Source organism: Trichosurus vulpecula, chromosome 4 (genome assembly GCF_011100635.1).
Source record: "Trichosurus vulpecula isolate mTriVul1 chromosome 4, mTriVul1.pri, whole genome shotgun sequence".
NCBI lineage: Eukaryota > Metazoa > Chordata > Mammalia > Diprotodontia > Phalangeridae > Trichosurus > Trichosurus vulpecula.
In genome coordinates, this window is record NC_050576.1 from 398,925,769 (window position 1) to 398,936,828 (window position 11,060).

The following is an 11,060-nucleotide window of genomic DNA, read 5'->3' on the forward strand; positions in this document are numbered from 1 at the left end:
ATTGGAAAAGGCTTTTTGCAGAAGGTGGGACCTTAACTGAGACTTGAGTGAAGCCAGAAGGTAGAGATGAGGAGGAAGAGTTCCAGGCTTGGGGGACAGCCAGTTAAAAAAAAAAGCTTGAAGTCAGGAGATGGGGTGTCTTGTGTAAGGAACAGTAAGGTGCCCAGTGTCAATTGGATCTCGGGGTGTGTGGAGGGGTGAGGTGTAAGAAGGCTGGAAAGGTACGCAGGAGCCAAGTCATAAAGGACTTTAAAAATCCAAATAGACCGTTTTATATTTAACCCCAGCGTTAAGAGGAAGCCACCAGTGTTTATTGAATAGGGGAGGGAGTGTGATATGGTTAGATTTTCATTTTACAAAGATAAGTTTGACAGATTGTGGAAGGTGAGTAGTCAGAAACTAGAAGCTACTGCGACAGTCCAGGCATGAAGTGAGGAGGGCCTGAGCCAGGGTAGTTGCAATGTCAAAGAAGAGAAAATCCTAGAGATGTTACTAAGGTTAAAAATAAAAACACCAGAACTTCCCAACTGATTGAATATTGGAACAAGCAGGAAAGAATTATTTGTTTCTTTTTTATTTTCCTTTTTTCTTTTTTTCATTGTACTTAAAATTTTTTATTTTTAGTTTACAACGCTCAGTTCCACATAATTTTGAGTTCCAGATTTTCTTCCCCCTCTCCCCGCCTCCCTCCCCAAGATGGCATGGAATCTGATATATCTTCTATATATAACTTTGCATTGAACTTATTTACACAATAATCATCTTGTAAAAAAGAATTATGACCAATGGAATGAATCAGGAGAAAGAAGAAATGAAACGAAAAAAACCCAAAAACAAACGAAAGAGAAAAAAAAAACAAAGGAAAAAAAGGAGAGCGAACAGTGTGCCTTCAATCTGCATTCATACTTCATAGTTCTTTCTCTGGATGTAGGTAGCTCTATCCATCATGAGTCCTTTGGAGTTGTCTTTGCACCTTGTGTTGCCGATAAGAGCAAAGTCTATCATGGTTAGTCATCACAGAATCCGTATATCTGTGGTTGTGTATAATGTACTCCTGGTTCGGCTCCGCTTGCTCAGCATTATATCATGTAGGTTTTTCCATGTTATTATTTAATCTGTATCATCCCCTTTTCTCACCACACAATAGTATTCCATTACATTCATATACCACAACTTGTTCAGCCATTCCCCAATGGATGGGCATCCCCTTGATTTCCGATTCTTTGCTACTACAAAAAGAGCCGCTATAAATAATTTTGTACATATGGGTCCTTTTCCCACTTGTGTGATCTCTTTGGGATACAACCCTAGAAGTGGTATTGATGGGTCAAAGGGTATGAACATTTTTATAACCCTTTGGGCATAGTTCCAAATTGCTCTCCAGAATGACTGGATGAGTTCACAACTCCACCAGCAATGTAACTGTGTTCTAATTGTCCCACATCCTCTCCAGCATTTATCATTTTCCTGATTTGTCATGTTAGCTAAACTGACATGAGAGATGTGGTACCTAAGAGTTGTTTTGATTTGCATTTCTCTAATCAGCAGTGATTTCGAGCCTTTTTTCATATGCCTATAGATATCTTTAATTTCTTCCTCTGAAAATGGACTATTTTTCAATTGGGGAATGACTTGTATTCCTATAAATTTGACTCAGTGCCCTGTATATTTTAGAGATGAGGCCTTTATCAGAGACACTGGTTGTGAAGATTTTCTCCCAAGTTTCTGCTTCCCTCCTAATCTTTGTTGCATTGACTTTTTAATACAAAACATTTCAATTTAACATAATCAAAATTATCTATTTTGCATTTTGTAATGCTCTCTGTCTCTTGTTGTGTCATGAATTCTTTGCTTTTCCATAAATCTGATAGGTAAACTATTCCTTGCTTTCCTAAATTACTTATAGTATCAGTATTCCTAAACCATGAACCCATTTTGACTTTATTTTGATATATGGTGTAAGATATTGGTCTATGCCCGGTTTCTGCCAAACCATTTTCCAGTTTTCCCAGCAGTTTTTGTGAAATAGTGAATTCTTAGCCCAGAAGCTGAATTCTTAGGGTTTATCAAAGAGTAGATTGCTATAGTCATTGACTACTGCATCTTGTGTACCTAACCTATTCCACTGATCCACACCTCTGTTTCTTAGCCAGTACCAAGTAGTTTTGATGACTGCTGCTTTATAGTACAGTTTAATATCTGGTGTGGCTAGGCCACCTTCCCTAGCATTTCTTTTCATTAATACCCTAGATATTCTAGGCCTCTTGTTCTTCTAGATGAATTTTGTTATTATTTTATCCAGCTCCGTAAAATAATTTTTTGGTAGTTCGATTGGTATGGCACTGAGTAAAAAAATTAATTTAGGTAAAATTGTCATTTTTATTATATTAGCTTGGCCTAACTATGAGCAACTGATATTTTTCCATTTATTTAGATCCGACTTTATTTGTGTGGAAAGTGTTTCATAATTATGTTCATATAAGCCCTGGGCTTGTCTTGGCAGATAGACTCCCAAAGTGTCTACAGTAATTTTGAATGCAATCTCTCTTTCTATCTCTTGCTGCTGGTCTTTGTAAGTAATGTATAGGAATGCTGAGATTTATGTGGGTTTATTTTATATCCTGCAGCTTTGCTAAAGTTGTTTATTATTTCAAGTAGTTTTTTACTTGATTCGCTAGGATTCTTTAAATAAATCATCATATCATCTGCAAAAAGTGACAATTTAGTTTCTTCTTTTCCTATTCTAATTCCTTCAATTGAATATTTGTTTCTTTATGCAATATTCATTTCCTTATGTATTGTTTGGTTTATCATTTTTTGCCTTAATTACTATTTCTAAAAACATCTCAAGTTAATATTAACTATAATTTCATGAGCAAATTGGCAAAATTCCTGGAAGACTTGCTTTCCTCATTAAATTGAAAGGAAGTAATTTCATAGTACTTCTTTTCAGACTTTTCTAAAAGTAAATTCTTTCTGTTTCTAAGAAATAATAGTGATTAGTATACTCCGAAAACAGCGCTCTTTGAAAACAAAGTAACAATGGACCAGAGTTGAGAATATTTTATATTTGTACAGGGCTTTACAATTTATAGCATTGCCTCAGATGACAGTCTGTAATGACCACTTTATAATTTTTTTGTAAAACAGAGCTTAAAGCTTGGTCAGGCATCAGAGAAGCCAAGGTGATACGCTATATCCTGGGCCACTGGATTTGGGTGATGCTAGAAGAGAGAGCGAGGCTGATAACTTCAAGCAACTCTGCCTCACTTAAATCCAATTCAAACCAGGGGCGGAGCCAATATGGCGGCTGGAAAGCAGGGACCAGCTTGAGCTCCCTGCTGAGCCCCTCCAAAAACCTATAAAAAATGGCTCTGAACCAATTCTAGAACGGCAGAACCCACAGAACAGCAGAGGGAAGCAGGGCTCCAGCCCAGGACAGCCTGGATGGTCTCTGGGTGAGGTCTATTCCACACGGAGCTGGGAACGGAGTGGAGCAGAGCCCAGCCTGAGCGGTGTGGAACATCCAGAGCAGAAGCCGGGCGGAGGGGGCCCTAGCGCCCTGAATATGTGAGCTGCGGCAGTTACCAGACCCCTCAACCCACAAACACCAAAGACTGCAGAGAAGGTTAGTGGGAAAAGCTGCGGGAGTGGAAGGAGTTCCCAGTTCGGTTTCCAGCCCCGGAGGCAGCGGAGGTGGGGCAGCTACAGCTGTTATTACTTCCGGCTCCAGGCCCACCTGGTGGGAGGAATTAAGTGGCGGATCAGAGCAGGGGTGCACAGCCTGCCGAAGATCTAAGCCCGTTCCGGCTGGGGGTTCTTGGGGAAGGAGGAGTGCTGGGGTGACAGAGCTGGCACCTCCCCCCCAAACGTGGAACATAGAACTCGTTAGTCTACAAGCAGTCATACCCCGCCGAAAAACTCAAGGGTCAGGTTAGTTGGTTGGGAATATGGCCAGGCAGCGAAAGCACACCCAGATTCAGTCTCAGACTTTGGATTCTTTCTTTGGTGACAAAGAAGACCAAAACATACAGCCTAAAGAAGACAACAAAGTCATAGAGCCTACAACAAAAGCCTCCAAGAAAAATATGAACTGGTCCCAGGCCATGGAAGAGCTCAAAAAGGATTTGGAAAAGCAAGTTAGAGAAGTAGAGGAAAAATTGGGAAGAGAAATGAGAAGGATGCGAGAAAACCATGAAAAACAAGTCAATGACTTGCTAAAGGAGACCCAAAAAAATACTGGAAAATACACTGAAGAAAACAACACCTTAAAAAACAGATTAACTCAAATGGCAAAAGAGCTCCAAAAAGCCAATGAGGAGAAGAATGCCTTGAAAGGCAGAATTAGCCAAATGGAAAAGGAGGTCCAAAAGGCCACTGAAGAAGATACTACTTTAAAAATTAGATTGGAGCAAGTGGAAGCTAGTGACTTTATGAGAAATCAGGATATTATAAAACAGAACCAAAGGAATGAAAAAATGGAAGACAATGTGAAATATCTCCTTGGAAAAACCACTGACCTGGAAAATAGATCCAGGAGAGAGAATTTAAAAATTATTGGACTACCTGAAAGCCATGACCAAAAAAAGAGCCTAGATATCATCTTTCAAGAAATTATCAAGGAGAACTGCCCTGGTATTCTAGAGCCACAGGGCAAAATAGAAATTGAAAGAATCCATCGACCGCCTCCTCAAATAGATCCCAAAAAGAAATCTCCTAGGAATATTGTCGCCAAATTCCAGAGCTCCCAGATCAAGGAGAAAATATTGCAAGCAGCCAGAAAGAAACAATTTGAGTATTGTGGAAACCCAATCAGAATAACCCAGGATCTGGCAGCTTCTACATTAAGAGATCGAAGGGCTTGGAATGCGATATTCTGGAGGTCAATGGAGCTAGGATTAAAACCTAGAATCACCTACCCAGCAAAACTGAGTATCATGCTCCAAGGCAAAATATGGATTTTCAATAAAATAGAGGACTTTCAAGCTTTCTCAGTGAAAAGACCAGAACTGAATAGAAAATTTGACTTTCAAACATAAGAATCAAGAGAAGCATGAAAAGGTAATCAAGAAACGGAAATTGCAAGGGACTTACTAAAGTTGAACTGTTTTATTTACATTCCTACATGGAAAGATGATCTGTATGATTCATGAGACCTCAGTATTAGGGTAGCTGAAGGGAATATGCATATATATATATGTTTATGTATATATATATAAGTGAATGTGTATGTATGTATATGTCTATGTGTATATATATATGTGTGTGACACAGGGTGAGTTGAAGATGAAGGGAAGATATATAAAAGAAATAAAATGAAATTAAGGGATGAGAGAGCAACATACTGAGAGAGGGAGATAGGGAGAGATAGAATGGGGTGGATTATCTTGCATAAAGGTGGCAAGAGGAAGCAGTTCTGTGGGAGGAGGGGAGAGGGCAGGTGAGGGGGGAATGAGTGAACCTTGCTCTCATCAGATTTGGCCTGAGGAGGGAATACTATACATACTCAGTTGGGTATCTTACCCCACAGGAAAGAAGAGGGAGGAAGATAAAAAAAAATAAAAGGGGGGGGGATGATGGAGGGGAGGGCAGATGGGGGTGGAGGTAATCAAAACAAACACTTTGAAAAGGGAACAGGGTCAAGGGAGAAAATTCAATATAGCGGGATGGGTTGGGAAGGAGCAAAATGTAGTTAGTCTTTCACAACATGAGTATTGTGGAAGGGTTATACATGATGATACACATGTGGCCTAGGTTGAATTGCTCGACTTCTTAGGGAGGGTGGGTGGGAGGGGAAGAGGGGAGAGAATTTGGAACTCAAAGTTTTAAAATCAGATGTTCAAAAACAAAAAAAAAGTTTTTGCATGCAACTAAAAAATAAGATACACAGGCAATGGGGCATAGAAATTTATCTTGCCCTACAAGAAAGGAAGGGAAAAGGGGATGAGAGGGGAGGGAGGTGATAGAGGGGAGGGTTGACTGGGGAACAGGGCAACCAGCATATACACCATCTTGGAGTGGGAGGGAGGGTAGAAATGGGGAGAAAATTTGTAATTCAAACTACTGTGAAAATCAATGCTGAAAACTAAATATGTTAAATAAATAAATTTAAATTAAAAAAAAATCCAATTCAAACCCAAATCAAGACACTACCCGTGATGTCACTGAAAAGGAAGGAAGAAAATAGCAACAACTTTATTCTTACCGTCCATACTAAAGTAGTAATAAAAAAACAAAGGGCATGGGGAAAGGTCACTAGAGCTAGTTAGATGATCTGAATTCAAGTCAGATTTCCACCGTATAGCTGTATGTTTGGGAAGAGAGAAAGATTGTGTGGTCTGGAGTCAAAGAATTTGTGTTCAAGTCCCATTTCTGATTCTTAATAATAACAATAACAGTAATAATGATAGCTAGCATTTATTTAGCACTTTAAGATTTGCAAAGCACCCTACAAATATTATCTCACTTTATCCTCAAAACAACCCCTGGAAGCAGGTGCTGTTATTAGTCTTATTTTACAGATATCCTTGTTTTCTAGTTACAGGAAACTGAGGCACAGAGAGGTTGAGTGACTTGCCCAGGGTCAAACAGCTAGTAAGCGTCTGAAGCCAAATTTGAACTCAAGTCTTCTCGACTCAAGATCTAGCACTCTACACACTATTCCATCTAGCCACTTACTATCTGCTTGATCCTGTGCAAGTCAATTCACCTCCCCTACACCACAGTTTCCACATTTAGAACCTGAAGTGATTGACTTCTAAAGTATCTTCCCACTTTGCCTCTATAATGCTATGATCTCAGTTGACCTTCTCAACCACCCTGTCAAAAAGATTATATAGGATATTATTCTCATTTTACAGAAAAGAAGCTCAGAGAGGTTAAAGATTTGCCCAATGTCATGGTATTAAATAGTACTAGATATAGGACCTCCCAAAATCTCAGAATCTCAAAATTGGAAAAGATCCCAAAGGCCACCTAGTCCAGCCCATCTGTATACAGGAATCTTCTCTGCAATCACCTCAAGCAAATGATCCTTCAGCTACCACATTAAGATTTCTAGTGAGGAGGAACCAACTAATTCTTTCTGCTTCTACAACTCCTTCCCATTGTCCCTATTGGGACTGCTCTTTTGGACCAATCAAATTGTCAACAAGCATTCATAAAGCACTCATTATGTGTCTTGGTGTGTCTGTCTTTCTACAACCTCTACAATGCTAGCTGTTGACATTTTGGGGTAATTTTTGCCAATTTGCAGGGTGTAAGGTGAAACCTTGGGATTATTTTGATTTGCATTTCTCTTATTCTTAATGACTTGGAGCATACTTTATTGTAATTGTGAATACTTTGTCATTCTTTGGAAAACTGTTCATATCCTTTGACCATTTATCTATTAGGGATCTAATAGCATCCTTAATAAAAATTCTCTACCTCTTCATCTTCTGTAAGAGATTTTGTTGTATGAGCTACAATTACTTTCATGATGATCTTTCTGCAAATACTTACCATGAGCATTATAATGGGAAATGACCTAATTTCCCATCAATATCATGCCACAGATCGATAGAATTATTATTCTCCTCTTCCAGTGCTCGTGTCCACTATCCAAATATCCAAGAGATTTGGCAGCATGGTATTGGGAGTGGAGGATGATTGTTGAAGTTAGTGGAGGTGGGCAGCAAGAAACAGAAGATAGAGGAAATGAGGGATTCCAGAAGGGTTGAAGATGGAGCCTTATTGAACTAACAGATCATAGAGTCAAGATCAGTAGGAATAATGATGAGCGTAACAGACTTGGAGGAAAAGGAGAAATCAAGAGACAAATTATCTCAACGAAGACAAAGAAAACGTATAGAAGAAATAAATCAACAAACATTTATGAAATGACTGTTATGTGCCAGGCACTGAGATACAAAGAATGGTAAAAGTAGTGTCTGCTCTTAAAGTCTAATGGGGGAAAGGGGCAGCATGCAAACAACTATATACCAATTTTATACATACACATATAAAAATAGGAGATAATTCAAAGTACTAAGGTTAAGGAGGATTAAGAAAGGTTTCTTGCAGAAGATGAGACTTTGAGACGTGAAGGAGGACAAAATGTCCAGTAGGGAGAGAGTTCTAGGCATGGAAGACATCCAAGGAAAATGCCCTCAGATCATCTAATCCGACCACCTTATTCGTAGTCTAGGAAAATGAAGGATTTGAGACATTGTGATTTGTCTAAGGTTTATATGTATGATAGTAAATAGCAGAGCCGATATTCCTGCCTAGACCTCCTGAATAAAAATCCAAGACTCTTTTCGCAGCTACACCTGGCAGTAAGGATGCCCTAGATCCTGAAATAAAAATGACTAGTGTCTAAAGGGAAAGTTAACTCTGCCATAAATTCATGATAATGAAGGAGGGGAAAATTGATCATCATCTGAAAAGCACTGTAGATTTGGAGAGAACAGATTTCATGGAGTTGAGAGAATGGTTGAAAAACCAGGGCATCATGATCATCCCAAGAGAGATGGAAATCTCCCAGTAAGGAAATTCTAAAGACTAAAGCAGAAATGATGCTAACATGGAAGAAAAAAAGGGGAGCTACTCAAAGAGTATAATGGGAAACAATAGAAAACTCTTCAGTTAATTCATATTTTAAAAAAGGTCTTTCCCTCCTCTCAAGATGGCAGACAAAAAGCCCCCAAAGGAGCCAAAGGAAAAGAAGGTCAAAAAAGAAAAAAGAAAACAAAAAGGCTGAAAAGGTGGTGAAAAAGCCTCGAAAGCACTGCAGTAGGAACCCAGTCCTGGCCCGAGGGATTGGTAGATACTCCAGGTCTGCAATGTGTTCCCGGAGAGCCATGGACAAGCGGAAATATGCTGCACCAAAAACCCGGATTGAAAGGAAAAAGAAAGAGAAGGGGCCTGCTACTATGTCAAAGCCAGTTGGTGGTGATAAGAGTGGAGGAACCCATGTGGTAAAGATTTGCAAAATGCCTCAGTATTACCCTACTGAGGGTGTGCCTAGAAACCTGCTAAGTCATGGCAAAAAGCCCTTCGGCTAGCATGTGAGGAGACTTCGAGCTAGCATCAAGCCAGGCATGGTTCTGATCATGCTCACTGGCTGCCAAAGGGGGCAAGTGAGTGGTTTTCTTGTAGCAGCTGGTTAGTGGCTTGCTAACCTCTGGACCTCTGACCATCAACTTTGTTCCTCTGAGAAGGACCCATCAGAAATTTGCTGTTGCCACCTCTACCAGGGTTAACCTTTCAGGTGTGAAAATTCCAGATCATCTTACTGATGCTTACTTCAAGAAAAAGAGGCTCCGTAAACCTAGACACCAAGAAGGAGAGATTTTTGACACAGAGAAAGAGAAATGCGAGATTACAGAGCAGCTCAAGACTGAGCAGAAAACGGTGGACTCTCAAATCCTGCCCCAAAACAAGAAAATTCCTCAGCTCCATGGCTACCTGCATTTTATATTCTCTCTCTCCATAGGAGTTTATCTTCACAAACTGGTGTTTTAAATGCCTTCCAGAGAACTCTTATTAAAATATTTGGAATAGCTAAAAATAAAAGATATGCATAGAAGATAGAAGCTAGGGCAGGTAATTTGTAGCCAGTGCCATCCCCCACATGGAATAATGTGTCTATCAGGTTATTTAACTGCAGCAGAAAAGTTTGCCTGCTAGACTACTTTAGGAGAAAAGAGTAGGCCTCTCAGTCCCTGAACTGTACTTTCTCCCCTCTCCCTTCTACTTTTAGAATGTAGGCATTGCCAATCTTTTTTCTAGGCACTCTCCTTCTAATTCCTTGAACACTTCCCCTATGTCCCTGTTCCCCTTCCCTTCAATCCCATGTACTTCAGGTCTTCCAGTGGAGCCCTTTGATAGAATCCAAACTTCACAGAACAGATTTAAGTTTGGATTCAGTCAAAGGACTGCACTTGAGGGCCTAGAGGGCGATATGTGGCCTTGAAGCCACAGGTTCCCCATTCCTGCTTCTAGTCAATACCCTTGGCTCCACCCTAGAGAAGGATTTCTCAGAGAATCCCTGGAGTAGAAAAATGGGGAAGGTAAAAAAGATATGGCTTGGCAGTTCAGGCTCCACTAAAAAGTCAGAGCTACTTTGAGCTCCTGTTTTGGTCTAGAAGAAAATAGAAACCAAATTCATGCTCTTTTGTTTTTCCCTTTGGGGAAAATTTATAAAATATTTTTAAAAATTAATAATATTCTCTCTTATAGTCAGATCTTAGCATTTCAGAGAGTCTGTTGTCTGTCTCTTTTTTGAGTCCTTTCTGCATAACACGCTTTACTGCCCTCTTCCTTTGGGCTTTCCATACAGAATAATGGAGTTGCCAAACTAGAAGAAGCTATGACCAATCATTTTTATCTAAATTAGTATTCAGTACTACTTAAATTAAAACATAAGGAAACTTTAAAGAACGGTTATGTGTAACATGCTCTCTGCTGAGAGAAAGTAAATAAAGGACAGATAAAACAGCATCACCTGCATCAGTCATTTTGTAGGGTAATGTTAAGCAAAAATCCAGATGTGCCTTTCACCTGGGCTTCTGGTGCTTTCATTGGGCTCTGGTGGGGAAAGGGAGGCCTGGTCTCTGTTCAAACACTAGCCCCACCTGCAGCCTCCTGTCCTCTCACAGTCTCTTCTACTCCTCCTCCCACCCACTCTGCTCAGATACCCCACCAACCATCTTGTATTACCCCTGTCTCCTTAGGCACATTACATCTCTCAGGAAAGCCTCTCCACCAGGCCAAAAAGAAAGCAACGCTATCCATTTAAGACACAGTTCCCCACAGGTTATTACAGACTGATAAATTTCTGGTCTAACGAGCAGAACTTAATTTCTTGTGTGTGTGTGTGTGTGTGTGTGTGTGTGCGCGTGCGTGTGTGTGTGTGTGTACACACACGCACACACATCCTTAGTAGAGGGGAATACTTCTATCTATCTATCTATCTATCTATCTATGTTTAAGGTTTTGTGAAAGAAAGAAAGAGAAAGCAAGAAAGAAATCTAGCCAGTAAACCCCAAGTTAAGTGGGCAGCTTCTAGCCATCAA

At 40.0% G+C, this 11,060-nt stretch overlaps 1 pseudogene; it reads left to right on the forward strand.

Annotated features, from left to right (window-relative positions):
* The first annotated feature begins 8,472 nt into the window (after positions 1 to 8,472).
* On the forward strand, positions 8,473 to 9,540 carry LOC118847315 (annotated as a pseudogene).
* The last annotated feature ends 1,520 nt before the right edge of the window (positions 9,541 to 11,060 follow it).